The sequence below is a fragment of the Bidens hawaiensis genome, unplaced genomic scaffold, assembly GCF_021521415.1.
Source record: "Bidens hawaiensis isolate Kalapana, Puna unplaced genomic scaffold, B.hawaiensis_p1.1 tig00002839_1, whole genome shotgun sequence".
Taxonomy (NCBI): domain Eukaryota; kingdom Viridiplantae; phylum Streptophyta; class Magnoliopsida; order Asterales; family Asteraceae; genus Bidens; species Bidens hawaiensis.
This window is the reverse complement of record NW_027491153.1, coordinates 611,892-625,582: the sequence shown is the minus strand read 5'-3', so window position 1 is coordinate 625,582 and position 13,691 is coordinate 611,892. Positions and strand designations below refer to the sequence as shown.

General features: G+C 37.7%; 1 pseudogene; it reads right to left on the bottom strand.

Annotated features, from left to right (window-relative positions):
- Positions 1-7,620: 7,620 nt before the first annotated feature.
- LOC143621297 (AAA-ATPase At3g28580 pseudogene) lies at positions 7,621-13,332 on the bottom strand (annotated as a pseudogene).
- Between the last annotated feature and the right edge of the window lie 359 nt (positions 13,333-13,691).

Genomic DNA, 13,691 nt, shown 5'->3' with positions numbered 1-13,691 from the left:
CTGTTTTGACAAATGATCGTTTTTCTGTTGGGGACTACAACAAGTTATCGGCTAAGAAGATTGGACCCGTGGAAATTATGGAGAAAATAAACTCAAATGCTTATCGTTTAAAACTACCGAGTTACGTTCGTTGTTCTGATGTGTTTAATGTGAAGCATTTACTACCTTATTACAGGGACACTTCTGAGGATGAAGATGTTGCGGATTCGAGGTCGAATTTTTTCTATCCAGGAGGAATGATGTGGGCCCAAGTATTGAAGACCGGGCTATTATGTTTCTGGAGGCCCAAGATTGCGCAACAAAGGGTGGCCCACGAAAAACGGGCATAACTTGGCCCACAAAGCTCCGTTTCAAGCCCATTACCGGTCAAATCGAAGCTTGCGACGAGGAGCACATTGTGGCAAACGCCTATGGTGGTTTGGCCCTGTCTGAAGCCCAAAAACGACTCCTAAGTAAAGTTATGGGCCATTTTATGTTTTTTTGTCACTTTTTATGTTTTTGGTTTTGGTTTTGTGTTTGGCCCATGGCCCATTTTAGGCCCATTTTGTATTTGAAACTCTATTTATATCATGTTGATGTAATTTGAAGAGATAGACTTGATTATTAATAAATTTGATTTTTCGCTTCATTTTCCCTAGACCTTTGGGTGGGATTTGAGGGTTACTTGAAGTTCATCACGGGAATTCGTAGAATCAACGTGATTTGATCTTCGTTATCATTTTACCGCTTCATCAAGGGGAATGTAAGAAGTTTATATTAGAGTGTGAGGATTTGAAGTTAAGAGATCTTCGTCAAAAGTCAAGGGTGAAATGGGCTTTAGATGGTGACGAGAACACGACTTTTTCCATGGAATCTTGAATGCTAATATGAGCAAAAATCGGATAAATGGTGTTTGGGTTAATCGTCCCACGTTAATAAAGGAGGATTAGTTCAGTTTTTTTTTTCGAATCAATTTAAAGAACCGGATATTTCTACGTCATCTATTGTGTGCCCCAATCTTGAGAAGTTGTCACATATAGAGGCTGAAACTTTAGTTATGTCTTTACATCTTCATAAATAAAGATGGCCATTTGGGAACGTGACAGGATAGGGCTCCCTGCTTGGACGGATTTAACTTTTATTTCCTGAAGAGGTGTTAGGATTGGATTCAGGTGAAATTTGAAAGAAAAATAAAACCATTTCTTCAATTTTGAAACTTTAAACCCCGGCGGCCGGCTGTACATCGGGTAGAAGCATCACAGACGAGCCTCTCATCCTCAACGAAGTAGCCTCTCATCCTCAGCTTATGACTCGTTAAATTCGGTTCCTACATGATATTATGTATCAATTGAATATTCCCTAAAAAATGGAGAAACTGGATTAATAGATTACGGCTATGTTTAAATGAGGCACGACGTCGGTGTTACTGATTATGAGTTCCAATGTTGTGGGGGATTAAGGCAATGTGACCTCCTTTCCCCATTTTTGTTTATAACTAGTAGGTTGTCCCGCCTCGTTGCGGTGGCGGTTTTGATGACGATTGATTAAGAAAAGTGTACACGCTCATGCTAGTCGTTACAAACCGCATGTTGCAAGGACCCAATAGGCTTGACCATTTTTGTCTATCACAAAGATTACAAAGTTTGCATGATTTCTAATTCTACAATATTTATTTGTTGTATTTCATTAACAAAATATATATGAAGACACTGCGAATCTACCATGTTAGTACAATATACAAAGAATGAGTGTCTATTGTAGGTTGCTGTTAAGAGGGTGCTGAAGCTTCTTCTAATGCTGTCCATTGCGTAACCTTTTAGCCAAAAAGATTTGCACACCCTTTAAACCAAAATATTAGACAAACATATGTTTTTACCCTAGACCTGCACCAACAAAAAATTGTTTTGTCAGATTTCAGTGATGTGAGGAATATGTATCTATTGGTTGTTGTTTACATGTGGATCCGAAGGTGGGTGCTACACAACTTCATGCTTTCTTAAATTTTAGTTTTTCTCTTGCCCTGGCCTTCATCTCTTACAAAGTGCTTTGTGTTATTCATAAGTTGTCATACTGGTTGTAGATAATAAAAGTACAGGGAGCGGTTTCGTGTTGCCTTTTTGCTGTCACAGACTTGAGTTTTTCAGTGTTGGTGGAGTTAGTTGAAGCCTTTTTGCCGTGCGAGTACTAAACTAAACATATAGGACTCGTGCAAAGAACAGCAAGTCCAGTAAACCAAAACTGGTAGCGACAAAGCAAACAAATTAAAAGCACTTGTAATTGATGGCCTTAGGTTCGAAACCGATAATGTAGTTGTAAAACAATAATGCAGAAACAACACAGAACATGTTAACATAGAAACTAAGATCCGCAAAAGATCACACTACTAAATGCAGCAACAAAAACAAACATCAAAATAATGTTCACACAACAATGATAGCCAAGTAATCAATCAGGTAACCATATAACACAGCAGAGTATTACATACCTAGAAATGAACTCATGCCAAACTCGATCGAACAAAATTAGGTTATTTAGCACTAATTAAATTGTAAATTAGCAAATTAGACAACTAAGAAAACGTGATACGGTTCGCAACCACAACAAAGCAGAAAATGAAATGAAATCAAGTATACCAATTATGAACCCCCCGAAAAGTAGCCAGTGGGTCAGTTACCGGACCATCGCTACCATCACACCACCTCCGCCAAATGGAACTCGGCAACAATTGAATCGAAATCGATACGACCGTGGCCTAGGATTTGTAAGTTGAAACCGTGCAATAGCCGAAGCAACCATGGTTATGGCGTCACACTGACCAGAGTTGAGGGTTGAGAGATGACTGGGTGGTGGTCTGAGCTGTCGATAAGTAAAAAGAGGATGCAAAGGAAGTGTACAAACACAAAAGCATGGTGTACAATTATGGAAGCCTACCGACCCCCAAAATTGTAGTTATATAAATTGCGTTGGAAACACTTACAAGTTACAAGTATTATTAGACAAGCTTCTAATTTTGTGGTTTGTATAGAGGTATTTAATGCACTGCAAGCCGGTCGATTCTAACCTATTTTCTTTACGCGGATGATGTCGTCTTTCTAGACGAGTGAGAAGAACCTAATTCTTTAAATCTAGTTCAGATACTCAGATGTTGTTTTTATATGACGTCTGAACTTCGAATAAATTTTTGGCCCCATTTAGCTTATGTGGAGCGATTTGGTTTAGCTTTGGTTTTTAGATGGAACCTGAAATGTTCCCGTTTAACATATTGAGCTACAGGTTGGGGCAAATATGAACCTGGTGATTTCTTGGAAACCGGTGATGGATATCTTTCAAAAACGTCTTTCCATTTGGAAAGATAATAATCTATCTTTCGGGGGTCATGCTACATTACTCATATCAGTTCTTTTTTTTTTTTTTGGGAAATATATCAAGCTTCGACCAGTCATCAATGGTTTGGAAAGATATCATAGAGAATAAGTTGAAAATACATATGTTCATGACCTCATGAGGTAGAAGGTAATTGGGCAACTAAGTGCGAGGGGATTGGGCCTAGGATCTTTGCAAGACACGAACCTAGCTATGTTAGCTAAGTGGTGTGAAGGCTTAAGTGTGAAAAAGATAGTTTGCAGAGAAGAGTGATATGGTCTTTGCATAGTAATTGACGGTCATGAAGTAGCATTCCAACCAAACTGTCATGTTCGGGCCATGGAAATACATATATATTTAAAATCTAGATCGATCTAAATACTCATGGAGAAGATCTTTGTAAAGAAATCAAAGGTGAAGTGTCGGATTGCCTATCGATTATGTTTTGGAAGATTATTGGATTGGCACGTTACCACTTTATTTAAAATATCCTAATTTGTTTTTACTTAACGTGAAAAGTACTGCATGAGTGATAATGGAGTTCGATGGAACCAGAGACGGAGTCGCTTACCGACTTTAGAGCCTATTAAAACTAAATTAATTCAGCTTATAGAAAAGTGTCGTTTGAGCCAGTTTTCCAGTAATGAAGATCACTGGCGGTGGGGCCTTGATGCTTCTGGAGTTTTATCGGTCAAAAGCATAAAATCATCTCAGCTTTGTTTTAAACGGGAGGAGCAAAGTCAACTTATTTATAAAAAAGATAAATATGATTTGCGTCCCTGGGCTTTATGGGTGAAATTACGTTAAATCCTTAATTCTTAAAATGCGCCATTGTTAGTTCTCGTGTGGGAAAAAATGAATCCCTCTATCAATTGTTGACTGAAAATACGATCATGCCCTTTAATATTAAGGTGAAATTTTTAGAGTTTTTTTTATCAAAATGGGAAGTATGGAAAAACTATTTACCAAACTATGTGAAATGAAAATATTTACAAAATTAGGTTTTTTTTTAATTATTTCTATTATTTTTAATGGGATATTGGTTTTTAATACTCTCAACTTTCACCCGTTGGTTAATATCACTCCCAACTTTCGATTTGTTACCACCACTCCCAACTTTCACTCCATTTGTTTACGGCACTCCCGAACTTAACGGACCCTAACTCCATTAGTTTTTTTGCTGACGTGGCATTATTCTTGCTGGCATGTCATTGTTCTTGCTGACGTGGCTCTTTCTAATAATAATAATAATAATAATAATAATAATAATAATAATCTGTCTTCTTCATCGTCTCTCTCACCCCAGGTCCCAAACCACCCCCCACCCCCTTAATAAACACCGCCACCGCCACCACCGTACAACTCCTCACAGACACCGGCACCACCATACAATCGTCATCCGATAACTCATCTCCTGATGGATCCAACAATCCGAGATCCACCAGTTCCAGTAACAACTTGCTGCATCAAATACGATAACAAAACAAAACCTGAACCATCTGCTTCAAAATACGAACATCATCATCGCCAATTGGCTCCTTGTTTCATCAAAATCAAGTCAAGCATACACCAAATATCACTTTAATTTCACCAAATGAAGCTCAAAATGTTAATAACTCAGGTTCAGTTACCGGAAACCATGGCGGTGGATTAGGAACAAGTTCGGTAGCTTTAGGATCGGTTAATTCGAGTCGGAAAGGCACCACGGAGGCTCCGGCTACAATTTCCCCAATTCGAGACGACCTTTAAGTTTTTAAGTCTTGTCTTCTTGAACATCGATTGAGAACCAATTGAACAATAAAATATGTGATGAGTTGTGCGGTGGTGCCGGTGTATGTTATGAGTTGTACAATGGTGGTAGTCTGTGTGTATTGAGGGTGGTATCTTGTTGGTGTGATGGTGGTGGCTGTTTGTATTGAGGGAGGTGGTTGGGTGAGGAAGATGATGAAGAAGACAAACTGTGGGGGTGGGGGTGGGGGGGGATGAGATATTATTATTATTATTATTATTATCATAATTTTATTAGAAAGAGCCACGTCAGCAAGAACAGTGACATGCAGCGAAAATAATGTCACATCAGCAAAAAAACTAATGGAGTTAGGGTCCGTTAAGTTCGGGAGTGCCAGAAACAAATAAAGTGTAAGTTGGATGTGGTGAGTAACAAATCGAAAGTTGGGAGTGATATTAACCAACGAATGAAGTTGAGAGTATTACAAACCAATATCCATTTTTTAATTATCTTTTGTTGTCCCACAACTCACACATATTCTGCTAATCACCTTCCCTGAAACCCCACCCCTCCCCTACCAGGTCGAGTAGCCGGATTTTTATCAGACTTAATCTACTACGCCGCCGTCGGCCATGGCCGTTGTTTTGTCTATCCTCCTCCCTCTCGTTGGTTTTTTTGTCAGATTTTAAACATATTCGCGCTTTTCTGGTGCTCTCTACAAATCTGTAGCGCCCCTCATCGATCTTCGACGGTTTAAGTTAGCCTCTGAATCGGAACCTTCGCCATCTGAACTATGAAACCTCTTCGCTGCCATCAATCTTAAACCTCGTCTCCGCCATTGATTTTTTCTGATGTGATCGGAATTAAAAATAGCTTCACTGTCTCGCCACCATCTATTTTTGGTGGTCTGAATCATCATCGCCGCCAATTACACACCAGGTACCGCTGGCAACGAAAACGATTCTTGCTGACTTTCCGTTTTACCTCACCATCGCGGCACCGCCGGAGTTTTTACATCAACCCAAATTTTGCATCTTGTTTCAAATAATTCAGCCGGCGTGAGATAAGATTATACAATGATGAAAGAAGGTTGTTTTATATGATGAGGTGTATGATGATGAACTGATTAATGATGAGAGAAGGCTGTTTTATTTATTTATAATTTATTAATATTAAACAAGTCCCTACTTTGGTAGATACTTTCAAAAACCCTATTTTGGTATATAAACTTTTCCCACACCCTAGTTTGGTAAAAAAACTCGAAATTATCATAATGCCTTTTCCAATAAAGAAAAAATCAGTTGCTGATTCGTCTTCATCATCGCTTAAACCCTAAACAACATACCCCAATTTCAAACCCAAAATTAATGTTCAGTAGAATAAAACTTTAGGACTTCTGATCGGAATTCGATAACCAGTTGAATAATAAATCGGTTCCGATTTCTGTTGTTCATCCTCTCAATGAAACCTTAAACTTTGGCTTTTAAACTTTTTGTTGCTTAAATTCAAACGAAACCCTTATTTGAACAATTATCATCAAAATACTTATATCTTCAATGTCTTAATGTGTTTCAATTTTTCAGTTTAGCAGTTGAATATTTTGGTTTTTGTAGTTTCATATTTTGCTTCTTTTTCTTGTTAAACTGAATTGAGTGGGGCATTTTAAAAGATGTCAATATACAAGTTATAATGATGTCAAATTTTAAGAAGCTATAGGGTTTGTGTAATGAATTTCCAACCGCTAGAACCTGCATATATGTTTACTTTTATGAACTTTTTCATGTTATTAAAGCATCCAAGTTTATGAATTCAAACCAATTTAGTTCTTCACCTTTGAGGGTAATGAAATTTCATTTAAACAAATTGAAATACAAGGTAACTCGTTATATGCAGTATGGTGAATCTATCTAGGGAAAGATTTGATAATTTTCTTTGTCAAGCATCAACTTTGATTGGTAACAGTTGGGTATTTCAAAACTTTTTATCTTGTTAAGTTCTACCCCCAATTGGTTTGAGTGTATTGGACGTGATTTTGGTGAATTTAGGAAAAGATCTCGTGGTGCGGAGTAGGAGGCGGAGTCGATGGGTTTTCCAGCAAAGGTTGGGTGCTGCTGTAAGTATGGAGATGAAGATGAAGGACACAACTAAATACCTCATAAAGCACATGCATGGACGCAAACGAGAATTCTTTCAAGTTAGGGGTGTAAAGTCGATATTGCCCTTGATGTGATCTGACGAATGGACTCCTTTTGCCCGCCCGAAAGGCACGGAGACTCAATATGCGCATTTTAAGAATTAGGGATTGAATGTGCTTCCGCGGAAGACAATTATATTTCTCTTTTCTAGAAAACAAAAAAGTATATCCCAAATAAAATGCATCTAAGTAATCTAGAGCTTTATTATTATATGCTATAAGACAAGCTCAATCCCGTTATATATTAAAACAACAGGACATGAACAATAAACATATACCAAAACATACTTTTTTATGCTAATCTCATACTGTAATACCGATGAAAATTTGTTAAACTTGCTGATATCTGATTACTTTATTCTGTCTTGCTTGATCCATCACATTCTTGTTCCTTTTGATCAACATCGCCTACACCCTTTTCTACTGCATCCTCCACAGTTTTAAGTCTTGCTTCTTCTTTTGCATTTTCCAGAGATTTGATCAATCCCTTCAAGTAGCTCTCAGCATCTTCTTCAGTAGATTTGGGCATAAATTTTCAGCAACATCCGCTGGACTCATGTTAATCTCCTTCAACATCCGTTCAATAGTTTCAAACAACTCATGAGATTCAATATTCAAATAGTTCTTTGAAAGAACCTTAAACGTTTCGAAACAACAATACGACATCTCAATATGTTTATCCATTCTTCCTCTCCTAATAAGAGCCGGATCAAGCTTTTCAATATGATTCGTAGTGAATACGATCAATCTCTCACTACCACAAGCTGACCATAATCCATCAATGAAGTTCAAAAGCCCAGACAAAGTTACCTCACTTTTCTTTTTCTTTTCACTCTCCTTATCATTTTGTTCCTGAACCGGGTCCTTTTGATCTTCTTTATTATCCTTTTTTTCCTTCTTTCTCTGACCCGTGAGATCCAGGGAACAATCGATATCCTCTATCACGATTATGGACTTAGTCGATGTAGCGATGAGTGGCTTTCTCAAATCTGTGTTACTGCTCACAGAAGTTAGTTCAAGATCGTAGATATCATAATTAAGAAGGTTAGCAATGGCAGCAATCATGCTAGACTTCCCGGTTCCTGGTGGACCATAAAGAAGATATCCTCTTTTCCATGACTTGCCCACCTTTAAAACGAGAGAACAAAACAATATTGCTGAATAATATTTGATAGTTTATTAAATAACAAACTAGATCTACAAATATATAAAGCTAACCCACTAATATAATAATCAATTGTGAATGATCTTAATATATTCAAACCAAGGATAAAATAATAACTAATAAACATACTTAATTAACTAAAGGATGGTTGTGTAAAATAGTATTTCTCTCTGAGTTTAAGGGTTGAATCTCATAATGGACAACAATTTACTTCCTCCGTCCCATTATAAGTGTCATAGTTTGACATTTCAAGTCTTTTTTTAGCCTTTACTGTAAATATTTTTGTTCGTGTCATATAATACTTGATGAAAATTATATCATATAAAATACATTTAAAACCCAATCCATTCATATATTTTACATCAAGTATTATATAACACAAACAAAAATATTGTCGGTCAAAGTTAAACAAAAAAGACTTGAAAAATCAAACTACGACACTTATAATGGGACGGAGGGAGAATAATTTAGGAGGATGATTAAAGAGTGTCGTTCGATATAAAAAAATTAATAAATTAAAGGAATTTAGATTATATAATCTCAACTACCGACTATATTGGCATATAAAAATCTCAACCAACCAAATGTCTGCTAATGGTCCCATTTTTAAACATATTTACTCCCAATGATCCACAACTAAAAGAATCCAGATGTAGCTAGCTGCCGATCTCCGGAAAAACATTTTTGGCCGGAAAACTCATTTTTGGCAAAATTAAAAAAGATTAAAGTAAAAACTCAACCTATTCATCCTAAACATCGTTGTAACTTTAAATCGGAACTTTATACATTTTTTTCTGGTAAAAGTTTCGATTATTCGTTGGAATCATAAAACCACCGCTAGGGTCATTTGATGGTGCTCAAGTGGTGGTGGTTGGTTGGTAGTGAGTAAGGTGTTGGTTGTGGTATTCAGGTGGTAGTTTTCAGCGGTGGTGGTGGTGTTCAGGTGATAGTTGTTAGCGGTGGTGTTCAAGTGGTGGTGGTGGTGTTTTGGTGGTAGTGATCAGTGGTGGTTTTCAAGTGGTGTTGGTGTTGGTGTTCGTGTTCGTGTTGAGTTTTTCGGCCAAACACGTTTTTTTGACGGCTAGCGACTAACGGCGTTAGGGATCTGTTAGTCACGAATCATTAAGAGCAAGTGTATTAAAAGATGAAATCGTTAGCAAACATTTCAATAGCTTTGACTGTTATATGCCAATAGTTAGTTGAAATTATTTACTATTTATATAATAGATAATAAAGTCGTACGTATAACAAACCTTCTCGTAATAATCTTTTGATTTGCGGAACGTCAAAGATCGTCCAAAACCTCCTTCTTATTTGGATCCATCGCAAGTGTATCAAACGTAGACGGGTGCTTGAACATGATGTAATTCCATCTGACCGTGTTACCATAGTGGGCCTCGCTATTGGTATAAAGCTTACGCTTTCTAGTTTTGGTGGTAATGTCATGGCCTTGTTCAAGCACATGACGCACATAATCTCGGGTGACAATATCACGGTGCTTTCTATGCAAAGTTAGCATATAGTATCGCTTCTCATCATTGCCATAATACGAGTGCATAAGTCGCTGTTGGGGGATGATTTTGCCAGCTCTCCACCAGACCTTAATTCCTTTGAAGTCATCCATGACCTCTTCATAGGTGTCTATGCTGAGGACAAGGTGTTTGCTGTCCTCGATCGTGTTCGCTCTGAGGTGTTTAGCACTGTCTATTGAGTGGGTGCCGAGGTATCGCTCAATGGCCATAAACTTCGTGCTTTGCTCGAACTCGTCTGCTTGGTATTCATGATAAATGATGGTGATATATGTAAAACTTGGTGCAATACCAACTTGAAGGACCCGAATGGTTAATACGAAAAGTATAAGGGTGGTACGGAAGATCTCAAGGGGCGGTTTGGTGAAGATCCAAAGTTTAGGGACCAAGTTGAATAACTTGGTGTCATAATTATCTTTTACTTATTATTAAATAAATTAGAAATCTAGTATGTTTATGTTTCCTAGTTTGAGTAGGAGTATGGTATTGGGTGTTATATAAACCCATCATAAGTTTCTTTTGTTTAGAGTAGAGAAGAGTAGAAAGAGTAGAAAATATTTTGTTTATGTTTCTTATTAATGAAAAGAGTCGCACAAACGTTTTATGCAATATCGTGTTTGGTGTTCTTGATTCACTTGTCTAAGGTTTAACAAGTGGTATCAAAGCCTAACGATCCAGGCTCATGTTTCCGACCGGTGTCAAGTCTTGATTGAAGTAATAGTGTCCAATCAAGAGGCCAAGAAACCGATTACGGTTGAGGTTCCGATAGAAGGTGTTTTCTGGTCGTTGTAAAGAATCTGGCTGTAGGTGTTAAGTAGGACACATCGGAAAAAAAAAAGAATTCGGAAGTGTGAAAAAAAAAAAATCAACGCCCAATATTTTGTTATCCTTCAAATAAGATGGCGCATGGTTTGTGTGTAAGTTATAATTGAATTCTTGATTAAGTATTTGGAAAGTTAAGTAATATTTTTGTCTTAGAAGAATCAACAAGATTTCATTGTTTTGTTTGTCTTCTTGTGATATATTGTCTACAACGGCCACACTATATATATTGTGTTTCTATATTGCCTTGAAAGTCAACAAGAATTTGAAGAAGCATTAATTTGCTTTTGAAGAAATTATCGAAGACCTGCATAAGACAGAATCTTATTCTGGGTATTGTTTTGCATAGCAAGAATTAGATCAGTGAATTTGAGACAACGGCAGAGTTTCAGGTTTTAGGAGGAATCAAGAAACTGAATCAAAGCAACTACAAACAATGGTCGACATGCATCAAGTCGTATCTTCAAGGTCAAGATCTTTGGCAGGTAACGAACGGTATCGAGACAAGACAACCTGCGAACGATATTAACGGTAGTATCGGAAAGTGGCAGGTGAAAGCGGGCCGGGCAATGTTTATCATCAAGACAACGATTGATGATGATGTTCTTGATCATATACAAGATCTTGAATACCCAAAGCAAGCGTGGGATACGCTAGAGACCTTATTCACGAAGAAGAACGATGCTCGGTTGCAATTAGTCGAAGGTGAGTTGATGACGGTTTTCCAAGGAGATCTTCCAATTTCTCAATATTTTCGTAAAGTTAAGAATTTGTGTCGCGAGATTGAAGAACTCGATCCACAGTCTCGGGTTAGCGATGCTCGTATGAAGCGGATACTCATCCATGGTTTAAGGCCGGAGTATCGTAGTTTCGTTACCGCTATTCAAGGGTGGGTGACCCAACCGAGTATAACCGAGTTCGAAAATATTCTTGCCGGACAAGAAGCCTTAGCGGAACAGTTAGCCGGTGTGTCAATTAAAACCGAGAGCGAAGCCTTGTATGTCGAAAGAAAGGAGAAGCATCGGTTTAGTAAAAATCATTACCGTTATGGAGAGAAAGGTAAGAGTAAATATCGGGAGAACGAGAAACGTGAGCGACCCAAGAAGAGAGAATGGAACCGAAAGGGTCGAGATGACAACTCTGAAGAAGATTCATCGGACGAAGAGAACCGAGGCAAGGAATCAAGGTACCAACCAAAGCAGTTTCCATTTAGGTGCCATAATTGTGGACAAAAAGGGCATATGGCAAGGTCCTGTCGAGAACATAGGGAGGAAGGTAATGCAGCTGTTGTTACAGAAGAAGAATCGTGGGATGTGGAGGCTAATATGGCCGAGGTTCAAGGAAAATACACAGTTGATACCGAATTCAAACCGAATCTGGTAGATGAATGGTTTGAAGAAGGCTCCTGTTGGTGGACAAGTCAGGAAGTAGTGCCAAAGTCGCCATTAAAGGTAACCGTGGAATCATCTATTGTTATTTTGAATTTAGATGATGAGGAAATTGTGTTTGAAGAAGAAAGTACGGTTGATCAAAACGTAACCGTGACTGGAACCGAACAAGACGAGAGAGAAACCGTGTTGGAAGAAGTGCACGAGGAGGTAGCTCCGTCTCATGTTACGGGTGGTCATGGTGGAACAGAAAACATTAAAAATCGACAAACCAACAAAGTTGATGTTGGAGTTTGCATGAGGTTCATGCAAAGTTCGAGTGATCCGAATGAACGAACGGATAAAGGACTTGAGTTCGACAGGGAGCATGCATCGAGTAAGGATGGAAGAATTGCTTTGAGTACCATGATAGTTGGTCATGAAGTTGAGAAAGCAAAAGTTGTTTCTTATCCGAAACTTGATAATAAAGTTCTAAACAGTGATAATCTCGAAGCGAGTACAATTGTAACTGGGAAAAAGAAACCCGCTGGTAGGGTTATGAAGTTGAATCCAAGAATTAAGCTCAAAGAAGTGAGAGCGTTACAAGGTGTGAAGGATCTTGGAGGAACAATGAAAGTTGGCATTGAGAGGGAGTGTAAAACTTGGTGCAATACCAACTTGAAGGACCCGAATGGTTAATATGAAAAGTATAAGGGTGGTAGGGAATATCTCAAGGGGCGGTTTGGTGGAGATCCAAAGTTTAGGGACCAAGTTGAATAACTTGGTGTCATAATTATTTTTTGCTTATTATTAAATAAATTAGAAGTCTAGTATGTTTATGTTTCCTAGTTTGAGTAGGAGTACGGTATTGGGTGTTATATAAACCCATCATAAGTTTCTTTTGTTTAGAGTAGAGAATAGTAGAAAGAGTAGAAAATATTTTGTTCATATTTCTTATTAATGAAAAGAGTCGCATAAACGTGCAATATCATATTTGATGTTCTTGATTCACTTGTCTAAGGTTTAACAATATAAGGGTAGAAATAGGCTACAAGCTGTCTATGGAAGTATTTGAGTATATGATTATGGAAGTCTTCTAGAAACCATTGGCTGAACATAGCCCAGATGAACATAGCACTAGCCGCCACCGACCCTAACTGAGTCATAAGATCTCTCAACGACATCTTCTTACTTACAAGCTAGATGAAATGTAAGTTGCCGAATGTTTGGAACAAATAAATATATGCATTGTACACATGCATGAAGCTTGCATGTGTGACAACAATACGAAATATTGTGGAAATCAAGATATACATAAATGACTGATTTTGCATATCTATTATTTATGTATTTTATCTAAATTAAAATCATATTTAATAACATTTAAATCATTTAACCGCTTCTTCTGTTTTATAGCATTAGCCTTTTGATCGGTTGTATAAGGTGATGGCTAAGGTTTTGAATTATATGATTTTAGAGTTGAAACTTAACTTAATTAAGGGGTTTTGCCTTCATTGATAAATATCCTCTTTGTCGGTGTTCA